Below are 17,859 nucleotides of genomic sequence, written 5' to 3'. Positions count from 1 at the left end.
TGCCGTACATTTTGCTAGTCCTACATCGAACCGTCTGAGCACATGGTTTATTACCAGTGTCCACAACAGAGTTGATAACACCCCGCCCTACGTCGTGCCCAAGTCTACCGATTTGGTGGCCTCATACAGCCTCACTGCGAAGTAGTCTTCCTAAAATCAAGCATGCACCCGTCACATTTGGTTTTTTGATCAATGTCCTTCACAGCACAAGTCAACAAAAACCAGAAACAGGGCCATAATTTCTCAAAGGTTTCGAAATGCAGAACCCTAATATGCAGTCAAAACAGTCCCACAGATATCAAAAATCTCAATAGGCAAATAACCCCAAAATCGGACAATTTGTCTCTAGGCCTTATGTTGATGAATATTCCGAAAAACTACCCAATCTTGTTGAGTATAAATTCTAACTTTTGGAAATGCTTCAGTAAATAGAGTTAAACAAATCTTGTACTTATTGCAACAAAAACATTGCCCCCCTCCCCCCCTTTTTTCGCAGTCTAAAAGAAATTATAACCCAAATTTTTGGTATTATAATTTGAATCCAAGTCTTTATTATCTTAGCACCTCTAGCACGTAAAGCGTGTAGTCAAACTGAATCACAACCCAATTTACGCATTGCGGTACTTGTACACCTAATATGACTCATTCAATTTACCTTCGCTTCTCGCAAACAGTGCAATCGTCTGTGCTGCTGCTACCAACCAAATTGTGCTCAAATAAATATTTGTGTAATATCAATTTGCTAAGCGTTGGCGTTGTTATAACATTGCCAACAAACAAAACCAAGATAATGCAATACGAATACCAAAATCGCCATTTACCGTTGCAATGAACGCATATGGTCATTTAAAAATCAACGGTATTATGGCATGGAGAACTTAAATACATGCAAGCAAATATATTTACACAAGTGCGCATATTTACATATGTAAATACAGACAACCAAAGGCATTTGCCACAATATTCTTATATGAATACCAAAACTTCATGCAATTAGCTAGAGCACACAATTGCCGTCTTTCAGTGAGTTTTACAGCTCCGGCTCACGCTCAATTCTCACGGGAATGCTCTGTATCATTGAGAGACTGGAGAAGCAGATGTCGTGAAATTTTCGCACACTTGAAATGTGATAGCCAGATGTCGCCGCTGTTTTTCATTTAACTCATACGGCGAAAGGCTAAGCGGCGACATCTATTTTTGAAAAAGTAGATTTATTAAAGGCCGCGTTGTCAACCTTAAAAGAAGTAATTAACAAATTATCTGGCTCACAAATTGAACCAGACTTCTATCTGGATTTATCTGGCTCAAATCGTTGTTGTTGCATTTACATGCAAAATTATTTATCTGGCTCAGGATTTTGCCACCGGATAATAGCTAATGCATATATATTACGCACACACACACACACACACATGCATATACACACATTCATATGAAATCTATTGCATAGCAACATCCAGCGGTTTGAACGCCTATTGTTATGCTGTGAATTATGGCATATTTCAATGTGTACCTTAATTACAATACAAACAAACATACATATGTATATTCAAGTGTTAGACAGAAAATTTATGTTCATCTTAGCAAAAATATGCGGAATTCAGCTGTGCACCGCATTCGTTTATTCGAGCCCATCTATCTAGGAATGCGCTTATTCTCACGTCTATGTATCACTGCTTTGTGTGCAATCAAGTTGGTGTATTAAATATTTACAAATTCGTGCGCATATTTATTATAACATGAATTAGGTGTATGTTAAGTTGAGTAAACTTAGAGAGTGCGTGATTTCATGCTTAGGTTTTGATAGTTTTATTTATTCAGTTGGGAAAAAGGCACATACGGTTGCATAAGATGTTGATTCATAAACATATGATTTGAGAATAAAAATAATTTGGAGCGATGTGCTTTGAGAAGATTAGGTCTGAGATTATCCTCAAACTTTTGCAGTTTTAGTTACGCTTTTCCCTATCAATTCATTAAAGGCATCTGTGGAGGAAAATTCAGTAGGCATCTGGCTTACCAAGTTTTGCTTAAGGTTTTTAAATGTTTTTTATATTGAACACCTCAAGTACATAAATATCAATACAAAGTTGAATTTCAATTTCAAATTATGCTTAAATTTCAATCTCGATTTTAGTTCAATTTCAATTTAATTTTGGTTTCAATCCCAATTCTATTTTAATTTCAATTCCAAATTCAACTTTAGTTTTACTTTCAATTTCAGTTTTGATTTCAATTCTCATTTTGGTTTCTACTTTTCTAACTTTTCTTAGCTTGAACGCCGTCATTACATAAACATCAATACCAATACGAATTTCAATTATAATTTCAATTTTAGTTTAAATTTAAGTTTCAATGTCAGTAAAATTTCAGTTTCAATTCCAACTTTAGTGTTAACTTCAGTTCAATTTCAATTTAAATTCCATTTTAAGTTTTAATTTCAATTAAAAATTTAGTTTCAACTTGAATGCAATTAAAATTTAAGTCTCAATTTTTTTTTTTTTTTGGGCTAAGATACTTGGTTTGGTTCCAGGCTCTGGATCAGGGACTGTTATCAGTCTTAGACCGGCCATAGTGACGAATGTCACGCGTGATTAGTTATCACGTCCTGCACGATGTGCCCCTGCTTCTACTGATAATGGCGGATCTAGAGAGGACAACTCGATAAAACCCGCACTCCTGAGTCATTGTGCCGTGCTCAGGGGAGGAAGGACCCTGTTAAGGGTCAAGATCGGTACACAACGGTGACGAACTGTATTGTTAGGGACCTTGATTTTGACTATGTTTAGGAATTGATGAATTTGGGCTGGTAGGTGTGGTATTCTGCCACCTTAGTAGGTCGGGGTGAAACCCTATCGAAACGGCTGGTAGGCTAATGCTGCACCTGCCCACGTCCCGTTAAAACCGTGGCGGGCCTCAATGTACGTTCCGGCTCCGCCGCTTTGCGTCCGGTGTGGCTCTGAACGCATTACTCATAAGGTAATGCGTCATCCCTCGCGTGGCCTCCCTGCGTAGCATAGATAACCACGAGACCGTTGAAGGGCGACTACACAATCGGTTGCGGATAGCGGCCTTGAGAGGGGCATTTTGGAATGGACACGACTAACACGAATCCGCCAAGGATGGGGTGCGGAAGTAGAGCGGTTTTGATGGAAATCCGTCAAATCAATCTTCAGCACTCTAAGGCGGCTTCCGCATATTTGTTGCTCTGCCTTGATAAAGGCGGAGTGGATATAGTCCTTGTCCAGGAGCCGTGGCTGAGTAGTAACGGCTGTAAGTTTTCTGGATTAAGGACTGGAAAATTCAACACATTAGTGCATGGGGAGGCAAGTAAGCCTAGATCCTGTGTGCTTGTTAAAAAAGAGATTAAAGCTTTTATTCTCTCTAATTTCAGCAATGCTGACGTAACCACGGTCTGTCTCGAGCGAGGAAATAATGAAATGTGGGTGGTCTCAGCGTACATGCCCCACGGGGACGTAGCGGGAACACCACCTGCGATACTGGGCGAAATCACCGCTGAAGCAAGGCGGAGAGATGTTGGCGTGATCATCGGTGCCGATGCTAATGCCCATCATAGCATCTGGGGAAGCTCGGATACCAACAATAGAGGTGAGTTTTTATTTACTTTTATTGTAGATAAGGGACTTTGTATATGTAGTAGGGGAATGACCCGACTTTTATTACTGCGGTCCTGGACCTCACCCTGATTAGTAGAGAACTGGAAGGTCAGATATCTGGCTGGAGGGTTCTCAACGAGCACTCCTTCTCTGATCACCGATATATTCAGTTCTCGGTGAACGAAGAACGTCCGGGTAAAATATCTTTTAGGAACCCTAAAAGTACGAACTGGGACTTGTATTGTAGGAAGCTGGGATAGCTATTGCCTGCGGCGCCTACCGTTAGTTCGGACCTGTCCGAATCTGAAATAGACGTTCTGGTGGAAAACTTCACCTCGGCAAGCAATAGCGCTTTTCAGCTGTCCTGCCCGTTGAAAATTTACAGGGGGAAGGGCAAGCCGCCCTGGTGGTCGGATTCTCTTGACGACCTAAGAGCGTCCAGTCGGCGGCTCTTCAACAGAGCCAGGAGGAGTAAATTACCCTCCGACTGGGAGCTCTATAAGGTGAGTCTGGGGATTTATAAATATGAAATAAGGATAGCCAAGCGAGATGCATGGCGAAGCTTCTGCGAAAACGTAGAAGGCTGCAATGAATCCGCGAGGCTTAGAAAAATACTCTCTAGGAATCCCGCTCCTCTGGGGTATCTGCGAGATGATGGTGGGGGCTGGTCGATGAGTAGCGAGGAGTCCCTAAGGCTTTTACTGCACAATCATTTTCTTGATGTCCCAGTTGCGCAGGGATCTTCGCCTGCATGGTCGGCGGTCGTTGGCCATGCAGAAGTGCCTGCCATTCCAATACGGGAAAGTCAAATAACCTGGGCTATAGGGCCTTTCAAGCTCTATAAGTCTCCGGGCCCGGATGGAATCATTCCTGCGCAACTTCAAAAGTCTTTGGGGATTTCCTGCCACTGGTTGGCCATCATCTATACTAACTGCCTCAGGCTTAACTATATCCCGAAGTCTTGGCACACGGTTAGGGTTATTTTCATTCCGAAGGCCGGCAGAATCTCTCATGTATCACCTAAGGATTTCAGGCCAATCAGTCTCTCGTCGTTTCTTCTTAAGACGTTTCAGGGCACCGTGCGCGATGTTCTGCAGGGCTACCTGGATACTGTGGCTAGGTGGGCTGAATCATGTGGATTGGCGGTCAACCCGGGAAAAACGGAATTGATTATTTTCACAAGGAGATATAAGTTGCCCGATTTCAGAACTCCGTCGATTGGAGGGGTACCGTTGGTACTTTCTGATAGGGTTAAATATTTGGGGATTGTTTTGGACAAGAAACTGTCCTGGAGAACCAATGTGGAAGATCGGGCCAGGAAGGCCGCCATTGCCTTGTACTGCTGCAGAGGGGCTATCTATCGGAAAGAGATGGGGACTCTCACCAAGAGTAGTACACTGACTTTACGAGATGGTGGTCAAACCGATTCCGCTATATGGAGTGCTGGTCTGGTGGAAAGCACTGGACACGGCGAGCACCTCCATAATTTTAGTGTCAGGGCAACGGACGGCTCTGATCGGTATCAGTGGCGCTCTCACGGCGCTCAACCGGTTAACTTGTTCACGGATGGATCGAAGCTGGATGGAAAGGTTGGTGGGGGGGTATTTTGTCAAGAGCTAAATTTAAGCCGCAAGTTTAAGTAGGCTGATCACTGCAGTGTATTCCAAACGGAAGTTGCTGCGATTAAGGATGCGGTGGATGGAATGCTATCCAGTGCTACTACGGTTAGGGAATTTAATATCTACTCTAATAGCCAAGCGGCTATCAAGGCCTTGAGCTCAACTACAGTGCGATCGAGGGTGGTCTATGAGTGCCTGACCTCGCTTGCGATTGCATCGAATTATTTTACAATTAAGATTATCTGGGTCCCGGTCCATAGTGATATCCCGGGTAACTGTCAAGCGGATCTCTTAGCCCGCATCGGTACAACTGAACCGGATGAAAATGGTTGTAGGGATTTCGGGATCCCGCTGGCCACCTGTGGATTGCTCCTCCATAGCTGGGCCTCGAGTCAGCTTAGCAAACGTTGGGCGGACACCACGGTTTGCAGGGTAGCAAGTTATTTCTGGCCGAAAGTGGATGGCAGGAGGTCTGCTGAAATAATTGGGTTCACTAAGGCTCACCTATCAATGGTCATTGGGGTTTTGACAGGGCACTGTCCCATGGGTATCCATGCGGTACGTCTCAATATACTGGAAACTCCATCCTGCTGCAGCTGTATGGAGGATGATGAGGTGGAATCACCAAATCACTTTATGCTTGATTGCTCAGCTTTTGCTATAACTAGGCGAAAGTATTTCGGTCGCGACTCACTTGGATCTCCCGAGGATTTATCCGAAGTTGAGATCGGTATCATTCGGAGCTTTACCGTTGCTACCCAACGATTCTCTAAGTAGCTAGGTCTAAGTCACCGTTATTTTTGGTGTATGTGGTATCACAACGGACCTTCGTATTGTCCAAGTGAGCTATCCTTATCAGGGCAGCTACCACCTAACCTATCCTATTCTATCCTAGGTTTCAATTTGAATTTGAAATTATATTATTATTGAAATTCGAACTATCAATATTAATTTCCGTTTCATTTTCAAATTCTATTTAAATTTTTAATTCAATTTCAATTCAAAATTTTTGTTTCAATATCAGATTCAATTTCAATTTTAATTTATAGTTTAATTTTAATATCAATTTCAATATAAACAACCGTATCACTTTAAATATCAACAAATGGGTGGTTTTCGATCACAGATCCAGCTATGCGAAGTTACTGGTACGGACAGGCACTGTTGCTATCTGTATCGTATACCCTGGCTTCTAAGTAACAATCCGTACTGTGGTGAATATAGCACTAGTCAGCTGCGGCATTCTAGAGCTACTGGCCAGCCATATTAATTCAGATATCCCCGTTTCGCGATAGCTGAAACCAACTTGAAGCACCAAGGGAGATAAAGTCTGCTTCTCCCAACTCATTGAAAGTCTCCTCCTTTTTCTGCTTTCGAACTGCGGTGTCGACTGAAATACTTCCATGGTGTGAGCTTTGTTCGTCGAGATATAATTTTATTTTTTATTTACCAAATCAGTAACATTTGTTCAAGAGTTATTTTCTGTTCGATATCTAAGCTCACATTGTTTTCGCTGTAAATGCTGGTTCCCAAATAGACGAAATTTCCACAATAGCTAGTAGTTCCACCTGTCCTTATTAAGGCCGGCAATATCAATATCATAAGCAAATGCCACTAAGTGTACGGTCTTATACTAGATTGTTGCATTACGGTTTAGTTCTGCTGCTAGAATTGCTTTCTTCAGCATTATTTTAAAGAAATCGCACGAAAGGTAGTCGCCTTGTCTGAAGCCTCGTTTGTGCTTAAATTGTTCAAAGAAGTCCTTAACAATACTTACAGAGCAGGTATGAAGAGAACTTAATTCAGACATTGCGCTTTGTGACTTTTGGGACTATTCTCATTCTCACTTCGCCATAGTCTGGTGCCCAGTTTTCCAACATTGCCGATTAGGATATCGGGTTCGTCTTCTTCCTCGCTAGCTAGCAATGTGGAAAATGTTTCGCTTCACAACTTAAGCGAACTCTGTACATCAGTAACCAGGTCGCCTATATCATTTCTGCCCTGATCTTGAAATCTTCCGTCATCCACCGGATGTTTCATTCGAATTATCGAGCATTATTCCTTCTAGCCCGTATCTGTAGCTCCGCGCATTCTCACCATTCTTCTTCACGGTTTTCCCTTCTAAATTTCTAAATAGCCGTGTCTCTTCCATTTTCGAGCCTGTAAGTAGCGTGACCCTGTAGTCAGCATCCTTGTTTTCCGAAACATTGCGACATTCTTCATCGACCCAAAGCAGCGGAAACTTAGTTTTATAAATATTTAAAAGTAAAATCTATCTTAATTTCTTAAATTTTGCTTACCGTGTTTGCTGCATGAAACTCATAATATCATAGAAAATCGTTTTAAATATTTCGCTAGTTAAAAGTTTGTTAAATTAAACTTTACCAAAATTTCAACCGCATAGAAAATTTAGAACTAGACCAAACTAAAATCGCTGCGAATTTGTAAATGAGCTTTTTTAATCACATTCATATGTTGAAATGTTGAGCTACATAAACTCGATAGCAGAAAGTTTGTGGTAGGTGGGCTTCCCATTAGGGTGGCTATAACATGAAATATTAATCAACGCAATTGATAGTTGAAATTTTAGATATTTTGGTAGATGTAAATTGACATAAGGTTACATTAAAATGCGGTAAATATATCTATAAATTTTTAGTGGTTAGTGAGGTCTTTATAGATTTTAGTTTTTCGCGAACAGCCTTCTCGATTAGTTGCTTATTTCTTCTCCCATCTGCTGCAACTCATATTAGCTATTGTGTTCTATGCACAAATATGTGTGAGTAACGTTACCTGTGCTCTTTGTTATTATATATATGTGTGAGTAATGTTCATTTTCTGCGCTCTTAGCTATTGTTTACATATATGTAGTGCTGTTTTTAATTTCGTCTGTATAGTTTGCTGTGCTTGTTGTGCAACATTTAGTAACTAGCGGCAGAGTAATGTATTGAAATTCGCCACAATATTTTTGAAGTTCGTCGCAATTTATGACCTTAGCATTTTTTTCACTAACGACCACCCGAATGTCGTACCACCGTATAAGCAAAATTGTGTAGGGAAAAGCGATGTGCACACACGTTTATCGGCCAATTATGCAACTTATCATGCAGTTGTGCTCGTTATGCACTCAAATTTTACATTCGTTTATTTTATTCATAAAAATCATCAACTTTTATTAAAACGACAGTAAAAAGTTACCACAAAACCAATTTTTGGGGATCAGCTGCTACAATGGAATACTTTTTTGAGAGACTAAGTATATAAGTACACACAGTTACGAACATGAAAGTAGAAGTGCCAGTTTTGGCATGGGAACTTTTCATACTTCCACTCGGAGATAATTTCTGTCCATTGTAAGTGCGCTCAGTGAGTGTTGGTTGCGGCACTTCCTCAGCGGACCATTTGCAGTAGGAGTGAAAGATTCACTCTCTCCACCTCTCCTAGACTGTCGCTAAACCGTTCGATCAGAAATATGAGTCATCCTGTTTTCAGTACTGGACATTAGCTGAGGAAATTATGAATCAAATCTCCTTCCTCTCCATCCTGACAGCTTCAGCAGAGGGAGCTTGTTGGAACACGCCACCGGCGGAGCATTGGTGCGATAGCGCAATAACCTATGATAACATCCGTAAGTTTCCATTCTATCCAAACATGGTTACAAGGATATTGAGACTTCGCCATTATCCCGGTAGGTTCACAGAAAGTCGGTTGCTCTAATTTTATTTCCTCAGGAGATAACCAAGCGATTGTTTTACGGAGCTGTCCGCCTTACTTGCGCCTATTTCGGAATCTTTTCTGGCCATCTCATCTGCAAATTAATTCCCTTCGATATACTGGAAGCTAGCGAAGGAAGACATTTAGGTGGCTTAAGGACGCCAGCGAGGCTCGACACCTCCGCATGATATCCGACTTTATAACGTGGGATTCTGATGCCTTTAAGGCGACCTAGCTGTCGATAAAGATTTCGTCAATTAAATACATTTTTTTTTTATATTTAAGTGATTTCAGCTTAAACTATTCAAATCAACCTCAAACTGCTAATGCTACTTTTCTGTTCGCTGCTGTGAGTGCAAGTAGAAAATTGCCCTTTAAATTTAAAAATTACACAAGCACATTTCATGCTGTTGTCAGTTAGTCAAATAGATAGTTAGTCAGTTAGTGGTTTCATTGCAGTTTACCGTAGTTGCTGTTATCCCATTGACATGGGCGTCGTCAGACTAAGAATTGAATTTCGATACTTACCCTCTCGACACCGATATTTGTTACTTCAATGTTTAATAACAATATTTTGAGCTTCTAAAACTGTAACATGATAAAAAAAAAATATATTAAGAAAAGGCTTTGACTCCTTCTTTTCTGGAATGGAAACATCCACATGCAAATAACACGACTCAGATTTCTGCTCGCATAGTTTTGGAGAGTGAATCTTTCACTCCTACTTAGGTTCATCAGAGAAATATATAAATCGTTGGCATTCACTGAAGGCACTCACATTGGACACAAATCTTTACGAGTGGTACTTTACGAAATTCCCACTCACGCCCTCATAAAGAAACATAACCCAGAAACAAGTAAGGACGGGACTGTCCTCGGCGGTGCCGAAGATTTCATACCTTTCATGAATGGGGCTAAACAATAATCTTATCCCGTTCGTAATCTCCAAATAATCGGATGTATAAGTTAAGAAATACAGATGTACATACCTAAACGATTTTTAAGATACATATAAAATAAAAAATGGCAAAAAACCCCCTTATCTGAACGATCGGTTGTATGGGATATATATTATATATAGCTCCGATCGAAATGACTTTTACAGGAAATCTTCTATGATATATTAAAATATATATCACCGACTTTCACGTTTATACTTTCTAAATTAAGGGAGAAATGGCAAAAAATCTTTCTATCTGAACGATCGGTTGTATGGGATATAACTATATATAGCTCCGATTAAAGTGATTTTTTCAGAAAATTTTCTATGATATATTAGAATATATATCACCAAGGTTCACGTTTATACTTTCTAAATTGAGGCAGGAATGACCAAAATCGTCTTATCTGAACGATCGGTTGTATGGGAGATATATGTTATAGTGGTCCGATCCTACCGGATCCGACAAATGTCTAATATAATACAAGAATACAGCCAAATTTCATTGAAATATCTCAAAATTTGAGGGACTAATTTGCGCTCAAACAGTCAGACGGACGGACAGACGGGCATGGCTATATCAACTCAGTTCGTCGCCCTGATCAATTCGGTATACTTAACGGCGAGTCTATCTTCTATATTTCTCAACGTTACAAACATCGCACCAAAGTTAATATACCTATTCATGTTCATGAAAGGTATAATTATCAATAACGCCTTGTTTTGCTAGCTTCTCTATAAAAGAAGAGTTCGTAATGTCTTATCCGTATATTTTACGAGTCGATCTAGTAGAAGTCATAGTTTGGGGCAGCTGAGCCACGTCCTTCCCCTGTTTATCTCATTGACCAGTTGCCAATCCATAAAAGTCATTGGACAAAACCAGACACGCTTGGCCAAAACCGTCAGAATGGAATGCAGTAGCACAATAATGAATGTGGTGTAAAGTGGCCAAGTGCTGTCGTACTTAGTACTTTAGACACAAGGTCTGCATTTCAAATTGCTTCAACTCAAAATTATTCTAAAAATTTTTATTTTAGCGCTTTTTACGTTGTAGTTACCGACTTTAGTTTTCATTTTACCATTTCGTTTTAGAAAAGTTTGAGTAAATACAATCAACCAAATTGTTGAATTTGATATGTTAATGAGAGCAATAGGTTGCTAGGTTTCGAAGTCAGCTTGTATAGCTCTGCACTTTATACTATGGATAGCCACATACATATTTCCAGAGCTATGGCTAACACCGTTGGCGCTTTGTGTTTGTGTTTTTTTTTTTTGTATTTTTTTATTCTGTTCGGTTTGCCAATATCAGCAATTGATGAACTGCAATGCCACAAAATGCTCCCCTTACTTATTTACTATTTGCGACAGTGATTTTAGTTTGAAGGGAATTTGTGATAGTATGTGTGTAGTATATTTTATATCACTTTGCCGCCATCGTTGCGGTTGCCGGATGTGGTACGAATTGTTGCATATATGAATTTGAAATGAGCAATGCATTTGCTAAATGGAAAATTGTGGCGATCGCGCAGGCGACGTTGATGGTAGCAACATCCATAACTTTGATAGTTGTTGCCACATTGTGGGATAAGGAGTTTTGACTTGTATACCCAATTGTTGGAAACTGGAAAAGGAGCTTTGGGAAATTGGCCGCGAAAAGGGCTCTACGACTTAGAGAATCTCACATGTGGACATGTACCGAATACGGGCATGCGACGATATTTTCATTCAAAGGGTTGAGGGATTAAATTAATTGATGAGCGCAATTCATAGTTTCCGCAACCAAATTGTTAACCGCACTTATGCGAGACAAATCCTATTACAAATATGCAAGTATCAAACACATATTTAGCAGGCGAGGCTCTGGCGATCTCAAGTTCCTTATAGAGCTAGGCGGTGGGGGCGGGATGGCCTAGAAGGTTCAATGTGGGCATATTAAATCGTTCCCGGGATGGTCGGTGTAGTACCTTAATGGTGCTTGTTACATCATCAACATCGATAGCGCTCCCCAAGGACTTCGGGGAGTGTTATGATATGGGGACGATTAAATGAAATCACAGCTGATCTAATGTCCGACAGCGATCAAATTACCGCGGTTTTTGAAAGCCATGTGCAGAACATAAAATATCTCTGAACAAAGGATTGGGAAGAAACCTCGACTATGGTAGGGGCATTACAATTCACACAAACGGTTAAAAAACGGAAAGGCAACTAAAGCTGGAGTGTACTGAAAGCATCTACAAGTAAAGCAATCGTACCGATACTGGGATGTACCGGCCCAGACATCAATGTAACGATCTTTGTCGCCATCCAGGGCGCCTAAATGGCATTGGAATCTTACGTGATAAAGTCGAATATCATGCAGAGATGTCGAACTTCGCTGGCGCCATATGGTACCTATATATCTCCCTTTGGTGGGTACCATGGCACAGCGATATTGAAGGTAAAGAATTTGCAGATGAGATGGCCAGGAAAAGTTCCTAAATGGACATAAGCGAGGCAGACAGCTCTCTACGACCAGCGCCAGGTTATCTCCTTAAGAAAATCGAGGAAAATGAGATTGGGTGAACGAACATGCTGTGGACCAACTGGAATTATTGCGAGGTCTCAAGGTCATTATGGCCGTGTTTGTATTAGAAAGAAATTAAATTCCTTCTTAAGCTGAACAAATCTGCAGTGAGAACACTTAATTTTTTCAGCACAAGTCATTGCGTTATTTCAGCAATGGTCCGACGCGGGCGTATACCAACAAACTCCCTATGTAGAAGCTGTAGGGATGGGGAATAAGATAAATTGAAAAATCACTTTCACTTCCGATGGCCAGGACTACAAACGAAATTACTCAGATTTCTGGGAGCGCAGGTTTTCGCAGAGATTGATGGATTTTTTATCCCTGCTTAGGTTCATCAGAGAAAGCAAATGGTTCGTTGGGGATCGCAAGGAAGTAATCTGGTTGGAGGATTATGCGGTCACACGGCTTTCAGTAACAATGAACAAAAATGACTCCAAGTGGAAGTGCGGGAAGTTCCCACGCACGTTCTCTCAAGCTAACCTTACCTATACGCAGCTGTGGAAGCTCATTGATTAATTAGTTTCGCCAAAAGAATTTTATGGCCATTAAGTCCTCTAATAGAAGGAAGCGAAATTGCAGATAATATGACGAGGTGGTATAAACACCGTTGGGTGACCTCTTGAGGAAAATCTTAAAATAGACAGTTAGACCACTCAGAACTATTGTGAGCGTTCTTGGTATCCGGCCCATGTTTGTATAGAAAACGAAAGAACTTAGTTCTGAAATTTAACAGGTCCTGAACGTATTATTAGTAAGCGGCGCTGAGAAGCCTAGGTGGCTTATCGAGTAGTCAGTTTGGATTTGGAAAATCAAGATCCACGATAGATGCATTAATGGTTGTTGTCGATATATCCAATGAAGCTATGACCGGAGATTGAAGTAAAAGGAAGCTTTGAGCTCTGACTCATATATGATGATATTTGAAATGTTAACACGGCGAGCGGGATGGAGATAATGACAGCGCTATGAAACTTTGGCACACCCATTTACCTGAAAAGAATAAATGAAAGCTATTTTAGCAACACAGTAATCCGCTTTGATACGGATAGGGGACCAAGATAGTACAACATCACCGGCGGCGTCCCTCAGGGATTTCTTCTAGGGCTAACATTAATGAAGGCGATGTATGACGGTATGCTACGAATCGACCTTTCCGGCACACAAGTTAGCGGGTATTGATTTTGTCGTCGTAGCTGTGGCCAAAAACTGGGTTTGCGCCAAGTATTATGAAATGACGCCATGGAAAGTATAAAGTAATCGGTTTAGTGAGCACAAAGCGACCGTTGGATAAGTTAGTCCTAACTAAAGAAGATTATAAAATACACTCTAAGAAAGAAAGAAATCTCAAGGAGTAAATATGGGCTAAAAACGAACTTTTAAGTAGCGCTGCAGAACAGTGGGAAAGATGGTTAGGTTAGGTTGAACTGGGGGGTCCATGAGGACCTCACATAGACTGAGTGAGTCCGTAGTGTTATCAGAAGTTAATTTTAACGACCAAACTGAAAAACCCTAGCAAAACCCAGAACCTATGTTATAAAATAACTCCGTCCTCTTGGCAAATAGTAAAAGCTTTCTAGGACTTAAGCCAATTGTTGCTTCTAGATCTGACAGCTGTTTCACTCCTAATAGCTGGAGTCTTAGCCTGGCAAGCGCAGGGCATGAGCACAAAACATGCTCCATCGTTTCTTCCTCCAACCCGCACTTCCTACATCTGCTGTCACTGACCAAGCCTAATTTAAAGTATGTGACTCCATAAGTCAGTGCCTAATCAGAATACCCTTTTTAATGATAAAAGCAACTTTGTCGACACTTTACAGCCCCGCGCTTGAACACGGTTGCAGCTTAAGCTATTCTCTTCCAGTGTTTCTACTGCTTTGGTTACGGATAATATTTCTGCTTGTAAAACGCTAAAGTGATCTGGTAACATGTAGGATCTTCTTATTTCCGGATCTGCACAATATACCGCAGACCCTACTCCTTCTACTACTTTGGAACCATCTGCGTACACATGCATCGCCCTGTCCGCCATTTGAGCACCCTTACGCCAACCATTTATGTACCTCTATTGTCGCTTTAAGATCTCCCTCGAAGCACAGATAGGGAATCAGGTAGTCTGTTCATCCTGTAATTGATGACGCTATACTACTATGGCCGTAGGGTCGGCGCTCAAGCTGGTTGCAGTTGTTAACGCTATGTTCTTTGCTACCAGGTCTACAAGTGGAATGTGGGAAAGAAAGTTTCTTAAGTTAGTCGATATATTATGCGAATAATCCTCAAAATCGGTGGCCTAGGCGAAACTACCCAGTATGGCATGGATCTAGTATGACCCACCAAAATTTTATACTAGCAGCTTACCGTATTATTGTTATACAAATGGCAAGTGCTTATCGGGCGGTATCTGACGACGCGATCATTGTCTTTTTTTTTTCGAAAAAATCCTAGTTTGCTTAGTAAAATTACAAATCTGTATGACATCGGAATCGGACGACCATCTGAAGATGCCAAGAAAAGCACAAGGTCACGAATAATCGTTAGGTAGCAACAGAGGAAAGGGCGCTGGACCTGCACGTTAGCTCGGAAATAGCCTAATCGCTCTTTTACAACTAGGTATATGATGATAGGTTTCACATTTGATTTGTTTATTTATTTCTCGCTGTATTCTCAGTTATGTATATACAAATATATACCTAAACTATATGCATACCAACATATCTATGTATGTGAAGTGAGATTATGCTTTGATGATGCTAACGGTAGCAGTGGTGGTAGCTCTATGAGATATGCGGCGGCATAAACACCCATCAAAATCCTTGCCTGGCTGTGACGTGTTGGCTAGTGCAATTTAAATTTTTGCGCGTCTGTCAACAAACATACATTCATACATAACTCCTTTTGCAAGTACCATCGTAAACAAAATTTATATATTCAGATATGTACATATGTAGGTACTAAGTATGCATATTTTTATACTCAGCTGAGCAGAGCTCACAGAGTATATTACTTTGTTCGCATAACGGTACCCCGTAACGGCATAAACTAATCGAGATAGATATAGACTTCTATACATCAAAATGATCTGGGCAAAAAAAAAAATTCATTTAGCCATGTCCGTCCGTCCGTCCGTCTGTCTGTCCGTGAACACGATAACTTGAGTAAATTTTGAGGTATCTTTATGAAATTTGGTATGTAGATTCCTGGGCACTCATCTCACATCACTATTTAAAATGAATGTAATCGGACTATAACCACGTCCACTTTTTCTATATCGAAAGACGGATATAGCGATGAAACTTGGTAGGTAGGTTGACCTTATGACGCAGAATACAAAACTAGTAAAATTTTGTACAATGGGCGTGGCACCGCCCACTTTTAAAAGAAGGTAATTTAAAAGTTTTGCAAGCTGTAATTTAGCAGTCGTTGAAGATATCATGATGAAGTTGGGCAGGAGCGTTACTCCTGTTACTGTATGTGTGCTAAATAAAAATTAGCAAAATCGGATGACTAACACGCCCACTTTTAAAAAAAAAAAAATTTTTAAGTCAAATTTTAACAAGTAAGGAAGGTTAAGTTCGTGTGTAACCGAACATTACATACACAGTTGAGAGCTATGGTGACAACATAAGGGAAAATAACCATGTAGGAAAATGAACCGGGGGAAACCCTGGAATGTGCTTGTATGACAGGTGTATCAAATGAAAGGCATAAAAGAGTATTTTATGAGGGAGTGGGCCATAGTTCTATGGATATAGCCATAAAGGTGAATCAGGGTTGACTCTAGAATGCGTTTGTACGATATGGGTATCAAATGAAAGGTGTTAATGAGTATTTTAAAAGGGAGTAATCCTTAGTTCCATAGGTGGACGCCGTTTCGAGATATCGCCATAAAGGTGGACCAGGGGTTACCCTAGAATTTGTTTGTTCAATATGGGTATCAAAAGAAAGGTGTTAATAAGTATTTTAAAAGGGAGTAAGCCTTAGTCCCATAGGTGGACGCCGTTTCGAGATATCGCCATAAAGGTGGACCAGGGGTGACTCTAGACTTTGTTAGTACGATATGGGTATCAAATGAAAGGTGTTAATGAGTATTTTTAAAAGGGAGTGGGCCTTCGTTCTGTAGGTGGACGCCGTTTCGAAATATCGCCATAAAGGTGGACCAAGGGTGACTCTGGAATGTGTTTGTACGATATGGGTATCAAATTAAAGGTATTAATGAGGGTTTTAAAAGGGAGTGGTGGTTGTTGTATAGGTGGTCGCATTTTCGAAATATCGCCATAAAGGTGGACCACGGGTGACTCTAGACTTTGTTAGTACGATATGGGTATCAAATGAAAGGTGTTAATGAGTATTTTTAAAAGGGAGTGGGCCTTCGTTCTGTAGGTGGACGCCGTTTCGAAATATCGCCATAAAGGTGGACCAAGGGTGACTCTGGAATGTGTTTGTACGATATGGGTATCAAATTAAAGGTATTAATGAGGGTTTTAAAAGGGAGTGGTGGTTGTTGTATAGGTGGTCGCATTTTCGAAATATCGCCATAAAGGTGGACCACGGGTGACTCTAGACTTTGTTAGTACGATATGGGTATCAAATGAAAGGTGTTAATGAGTATATTTAAAAGGGAGTGGGCCTTCGTTCTGTAGGTGGACGCCGTTTCGAAATATCGCCATAAAGGTGGACAAAGGGTGACTCTGGAATGTGTTTGTACGATATGGGTATCAAATTAAAGGTATTAATGAGGGTTTTAAAAGGGAGTGGTGGTTGTTGTATAGGTGGTCGCATTTTCGAAATATCGCCATAAAGGTGGACCACGGGTGACTCTAGACTTTGTTAGTACGATATGGGTATCAAATGAAAGGTGTTAATGAGTATTTTTAAAAGGGAGTGGGCCTTCGTTCTGTAGGTGGACGCCGTTTCGAAATATCGCCATAAAGGTAGACCAAGGGTGACTCTGGAATGTGTTTGTACGATATGGGTATCAAATTAAAGGTATTAATGAGGCTTTTAAAAGGGAGTGGTGGTTGTTGTATAGGTGGTCGCATTTTCGAAATATCGCCATAAAGGTGGACCACGGGTGACTCTAGACTTTGTTAGTACGATATGGGTATCAAATGAAAGGTGTTAATGAGTATATTTAAAAGGGAGTGGGCCTTCGTTCTGTAGGTGGACGCCGTTTCGAAATATCGCCATAAAGGTGGACCAAGGGTGACTCTGGAATGTGTTTGTACGATATGGGTATCAAATTAAAGGTATTAATGAGGGTTTTAAAAGGGAGTGGTGGTTGTTGTATAGGTGGTCGCATTTTCGAAATATCGCCATAAAGGTGGACCACGGGTGACTCTAGACTTTGTTAGTACGATATGGGTATCAAATGAAAGGTGTTAATGAGTATATTTAAAAGGGAGT

This window comes from Eurosta solidaginis, chromosome 5, assembly GCF_040869045.1.
Source record: "Eurosta solidaginis isolate ZX-2024a chromosome 5, ASM4086904v1, whole genome shotgun sequence".
NCBI classification, from domain to species: Eukaryota; Metazoa; Arthropoda; class Insecta; order Diptera; family Tephritidae; genus Eurosta; species Eurosta solidaginis.
Note: the sequence above shows the minus strand (reverse complement) of the source record.